The sequence below is a fragment of the Oryctolagus cuniculus genome, chromosome 2, assembly GCF_964237555.1.
Source record: "Oryctolagus cuniculus chromosome 2, mOryCun1.1, whole genome shotgun sequence".
Taxonomy (NCBI): domain Eukaryota; kingdom Metazoa; phylum Chordata; class Mammalia; order Lagomorpha; family Leporidae; genus Oryctolagus; species Oryctolagus cuniculus.
Genome location: NC_091433.1, coordinates 194,902,510 through 194,908,432, shown reverse-complemented (window position 1 = coordinate 194,908,432; position 5,923 = coordinate 194,902,510). Strand labels below are relative to the sequence as shown.

General features: G+C 52.5%; 1 pseudogene; it reads right to left on the bottom strand.

Annotated features, from left to right (window-relative positions):
- Positions 1-475: 475 nt before the first annotated feature.
- LOC100348525 (plasma membrane calcium-transporting ATPase 4-like) lies at positions 476-3,475 on the bottom strand (annotated as a pseudogene).
- Positions 3,476-5,923: the final 2,448 nt, after the last annotated feature.

The following is a 5,923-nucleotide window of genomic DNA, read 5'->3' as shown; positions in this document are numbered from 1 at the left end:
CTCTCCGCATTTCATCTGGGGCGGGCTGTCTGTCTGTCTCAGCTCTCAGCGTGGCTGATCACCAGCCCAGACCCGCAGGCAGCATCCCGAAGTCAGGAGAAGGTCACGCAGCTGTGAACACTGGAATGGGGGTGTCGGGGGCAGGGCTCGGGTTGGGGTGACGCCCAGAGGGTTGTCATCATTTCACCACGGACAACAGACGCCCCGAGGAGGAGACTGCCATACCTGCCCGGGGTTTGACTGGATCCTGCTACAAACCCCAGCTCAAGTTTTGGCTGCCATCCTGCTGTTTATTCGTCTTCTTTGTGCTCAGGTGGGGGGTGGGGTGGGGTTCAAACACACTTGGGAGCAGCTGACGTGACAGTGGCAAGTTGCATCGTCACCTTATGGGGAGAGCAGATGAGAAGGGGCTGTCGGAGCAGGACGCACTGGCTGGCAATGGCTTGCAGTCCGCCGCGTTGTTGTTTTTGTTGGCCTAGGGTGTGGCCTCGCCGTCCAGCGGGAACACCTTGGACCCAGAGTCAAGGGCATCGTGCAGACTGTCGTCCTCCTGCTCATCCAGGAAGGGTGTTCGCGGCGACTCCTCATCTATGGCGAATTTAGTGTGGGTCATGAAGTTGTGGATGGAGTTCTGGTTCCTGGGCTTCTGAATGCTTTCGTGGAGGGAGCTATGGAACGCTTTGACCACCTTGATCTGGGTCTGGATCCGGTTCAGGCCCTCGGTGCAGCTCCACCTCGGCATGGTTGATCTCATCCGTCCTTGCTGATCTCCTCCTTGGTGGTGCCGTGCCCGGCCTCCTTCACGATTGCGTGGGTATCGCAGAGATGATCTGGGCCCACAGGAGTTCTCCGATCCCAATGAAGAGACACCACAGCCACTGTGACAGGCTGAGCTTTGTGCAGCTGAAGGGCTTGCCCCCAAATTCCACAAGAAGAACCTGGCTGATGAACGTGCCCAGGACCACCAAGCAGAAGATGAGGTTGTGGTAGGTGCCAGCAAACACGTTCCTCTCGCCGTGGATCTTGCGGGAGTTGATCTCGTTGAAGAGCTGCATCAGCACGAAGGTGTTGAAGACGAGGGTGTAGTGCTGGCTGGGCGGCGAGTGGAGCGGGGCCTTCCTCCCACTGTCGATGTGGAAGAACTTCTCACCAGCAAAGACCAGGAAAAAGATGACGGTGAGCTGATGGACGGCGTGGCCCAGGATGTTCTTCATCATGGTCCACGAGATCAGGGGCTTGTTGCGGCTGTAGGGGCGCCGCCTCAGCAGCGCGTCGGTGGGGGGCTCGGTGGCCAGGGCCAGCGAGGCTAAAGTGTCCATGGGTTCACCCACAGCATCTGCACGGCTTTCAGTGGGGAGTCCTGAGTGATGCAGGTGCCCGTGAAGGCCACGATCACGGCCACCACGCTGACGGTGAGCTGGAACTGCAGGAACTTGGAGATGCTGTCATAGACATTCCGCCCCACATCACGGCCTTGACGATGCTGGTGAAGTTGTCGTCGGTGAGGATGATGTCCGAGGCTTCCTTTGCCACGTCTGTGCCTGCAATTCCCATGGCAAAACCAACATCTGCCTTCTTGAGGGCCGGCCCATCGTTTGTGCCATCACCGGTGACAGCCACCACCTGCCGCTGGTCCCCAACGGTGCTGTCAATTATGCCTTTCACCAGCGTGTGCTTGTCTGTGGGCGAGGACCGGGCCAGGACCCGAAGCTTGGGCCAGATCTTGTCCAGCTTCTCTTGTTCCACCTCTCCCTTTTCGTTGCGAATGAGTTGGTTGAATCCTTTGCCTTCTAAGCACAGGAAGTTATCGCCGGGTGTCAGGATGCCACATTTGTTGTCGATGGCTCGGGCTGTGTTGACGTTGTCCCCGGTCACCATTCTGACAGTGATGCCAGTTCGCTTGCATTTGGCGATAGCTTCTGGGACCTCTGGGCGCACGGGGTCCTCGATGCCCACGACGGCGATGCAGGTGAGCTCGGTGTGGACCTCGCTCTCATTGTCCCAGGAGGGCTCGGCGTCGTCGAAGTCCCTCCCGGTAGGCTATGCAGATGGTGCGCAGCCCCTCGCAGGCCATGGGTTCGATGACGCTGCAGTCCTTGTTCTTGAACGGGACCGCCTCCCCCTTCTTGTCCAGGATCCGACTGCACTTGCGCAGCATGATCTCCGAGGCGCCCTTGCTGTATATGTGGAAGCCGCCGGCAGGCTTCCGACGACCGTGCTCATGGACTTGCGCACCGCGTTGAAGGTGTGCACCTTGCAGAGCTGCTCCTCGGGCACCTCGTTGTGCACCGCCTGGTAGTCCTGCTTCAGATCTGCGACTAAGCCCAGCAGAGCACACTCGGTCTTGTTGCCCACCTGCCGCGGCAGGCCTCCCTCCTTCTCCAGAGGCAGGATCTTGGATGTGTAAGCGCTGCTGATGGCAATGCCGTTGCCGATGAGGTCCAGGACCTTGGGAAGGAAGACGTCGGGGCTGGGCACCTGGTGGTAGTGGGTGCCCCCGATGTAGGCCTGCACCACGGTCATGCGGTTCATGGTCAGCGTGCCAGTCTTGTCGGAGCAGATGGCCGTGGCGTTGCCCATCGTCTCACAGGCGTCCAGGTGCCGCACCAGGCTGTTGTCTTTCATCATTTTCTTTACAGAGTAGGCAAGGGAGATGGTGACAGCCAGCGGCAGCCCCTCGGGCACGGCCACCACCAGCACGGTGACGCCGATTATGAAGAACTTGATGAAGTACTGTATATAGACGGGGGTGCACTCGGCAAGCCACGGTCTGCCCTGGATCACGAAGTTGTCGATCACGAAGTACAGAATCAGGATGACGACGGTCATGGTGGATATGATGAGACCGGCTTTCCCGATCTGGATGGCCAGGCGCGTCAGCTTGCCCTGCAGCACCGACTTCTCCTTCTTGTGCACCTTGCTGGCCTTCTTGTCCTTGTCCTCGTTGTCGCCCCCCTCCTGGCTGTGCTTCTAGATGATGAGGGTGACGTCTTGAAGGGCTTCCCACACCAACTCTAAGAAGGTCTTGGGCTTTTTGGGGGGATCAGGTTCTGCCCAAGCACCTGCCTGCATTTCTCCAGGTTGGCAGGGTTCCCAGAGAGACCTTCCACGGGGGAGGTTTTCAGGCGACTGCAGAGGTTCTGCACGCCTCCGTACTGCACGTTGATCTGGGTCACTGCATCGCTCGAACGCAGCTCCATGAGCTTCCTCAGGTCCATGAGTGTGTAGCCAAAGTCCCCTTCGTGCTCTCGGCCCCCGAGTCGGCCGGCAAGGCATGTTCTGATGGGGTCGTCATTTTGCCGGCTGTTACCAAGCCCCTCTACCAGAGCAGCAGCGGGGGTTCCCTTTAACTCTTCGGCGTCTCCTGTCCCCCTGTTCCCGCTTCTTCCTCCCTCTTGCTTCTCTGGGGGCCCCGTCGGGAAACAGACCAACTCCATCTTGTGCAGTACGCTTCAGAGCAATGCCAAGGCCAGATCTTCTCTTCTGTCAGGATTACGTTCTTTCTTCAGACTTGGCTTCTGGCAGGTTCTAAGAGTGGCAGGACTTTGAAAATAAACCTAAAACACTATCCACATTGCAGTATAAGTCTTGAGGAGACGCAGTAGTGTTTCCGTCTTCTAATCTGAACTAATTCTCTCCAATGAGAAGAATCAGTTCTTGGAATCCAAAATTGCTGATTTCACGTTACTACAGAGATCCTTTGGCCTCTATTTTGAGCAAGCATGTAGTGCTGATGGCGATATTGATATCACCTAGCTGTATTAATAATTTTTATTATTAATATATGGAGGATTCCTGCTGTCTGTTCAGATAAGAATTCTGAGTATCAGCTCTAATAAGCCAGCAGACATGGTAAGGTTTTAGCATTTATTCAGTGAAAGAAACACACAGGAGAGTGAGGGCTTTATTTAGTGGAGAAGAAGTCTAGAAGCACAAGCTGTGTCCATACCAGGCAGAGAGCAGGCCGAGGGGCCACGTGAAGCAAACCATGCAGGCAAGAGAGCAGAGGCAGAGAGGCAGCCAGGAGGCTGCGTGCCCAAAGGCGCAGGACCACAATGGAGGGGCCCACCGAGCTCCAGGCCTTTTATTCACTTCCAATAGGGAGTGGTTACACAGTCTGAGTGGCAGGTTGGTGTGCAGGTAAGATCAGGGAGGGCTTTGAGGTCACAAAAAGGGTAGGCAAAGGTGTGGTCTCTAGCTCACAAATCCAATCGATTTAATCCTATCCACCTGCCTATCACAGTACTGAACCTCTGAGGTCTATGTGAACTTCAAATCGAGGACTGACTGAAACTTGGGAAAATGTTTTCCTGGTCTTCATTTTACCTCCCTCAGATTCGTGGGTGTGGGAGTCATTTCAGAGAAGAATTTCCAATCAACACAGAAGCAGAACATAGAAAGCTGAGCCACCAGCCAAATCACTAGAGACAGTCACAAATCCTAAACGCCGGACAAGCCAACCAGTCTCTCTCACCCAATACAACAATTTCCCATCAGGGGTTAGAAAGCTTGTCATCTAGCCTCATCTTGAACAACTATAGCAGGGAGACTTCCACTGACTCATCCACCTACCTACTCCATTTCTGACAACTTGAATTATTGATCGATCCACCAATACATATTTATTAATAAATGACATACACTGAAATCTGGCTCTGTGAGGATTCCATCAATTTACAATAACATGCACATCTGTAGAATCACAACTCTCTAAGTTTTCTGAAAGGTGAATATCCACTGTGACCAATATTCCTCCCTCCACTGGGTTATCTGTAAGGATCTTGCGTGGATGCCATCTTCTAGAATTTAACTTCGTAAGTCTTTCCGTTATGCATCCTCAGCTGGACTACAAGACTTGTAGACTTGTAGACACGAACATCAGGCCTGAGATTATTTATTTTACCTGCAGTATCTGGCAGAACACTTTTCTTAAAACTTGAGAGTAGAAAATGCCTGTTGCAAGATCTAGGTGCTGGTACTGGATAGGCAATGGGTAACTCTTGCTTTTCTAATCTTTGAAGACCACATTTTAGGTGGCAGAGGAAGTGAAGAGAGCTATGGTGAATGCTCTCTGTGTAGGGATGAGTTTCACGGCCATTGAAGTCAGCAGGTGCAAGGTCCAGGTTCAGTTCTTAAATTGGCAGTTTTGCTGACCTCAAAGAAATGACAACGTCTCTGAGTCTCATTTTCCTCCATTCTTAAAGAATATTTGCAGCATTTATGCTACAAAATTGCTTTGAGATTACATAAGATAATACAAGTAATGGCTTAGCACAATACCTGCCACATATCAAAGTGTCCAATAAACATTCGTTATTTTAAGATCTTTAAGGCATAAGAACAAAGAAACATTGTCCTGAGCAGCTTTCGCCTAACATGTTCCTAACTCTGGGTTTGGCTGCTTCTTGGCAATGTGTTCAATGAAAAAAAAAATTCAAACAAATCAATTAACAAACATGCACCGATACTTTTTACATATAATATAATGCTTCAGGCTCTGTGAATGATTCAACAAGGAGATCCCCCACCAGGAGACAACTTAATTAAGATAAAGCAACATACAAAACCAGGACTAAAAATCGAGAGAAATAAGGGATTCTCACTGACTGTAACATGCTCTTCTGTTTCCTGAAGGAACTCTGCGAGAGGCCCTCAGGTCACTGTTCGGGAGTGCTCCTCAGAGGAGGGAGATATGGGCTGTCATCCATTCCTCCCCCTACCCAGCAGGACCGGTCCTCTCCCCACTCCACCAAAGTCAGAGGGAGATAAAAACAAAGCAAATTCCTCCCCTGGGTGATGCTTTCTCGAAGTAAATGGCACGGTCATGTTTGAGAATTCCATGGAGTCCCTTTCAAAACCCCGTTTCTCAGATCCGCCATTTGGTTGGGAAGAACTGCGGCACACCAAGCTAGAATGGCTCCAT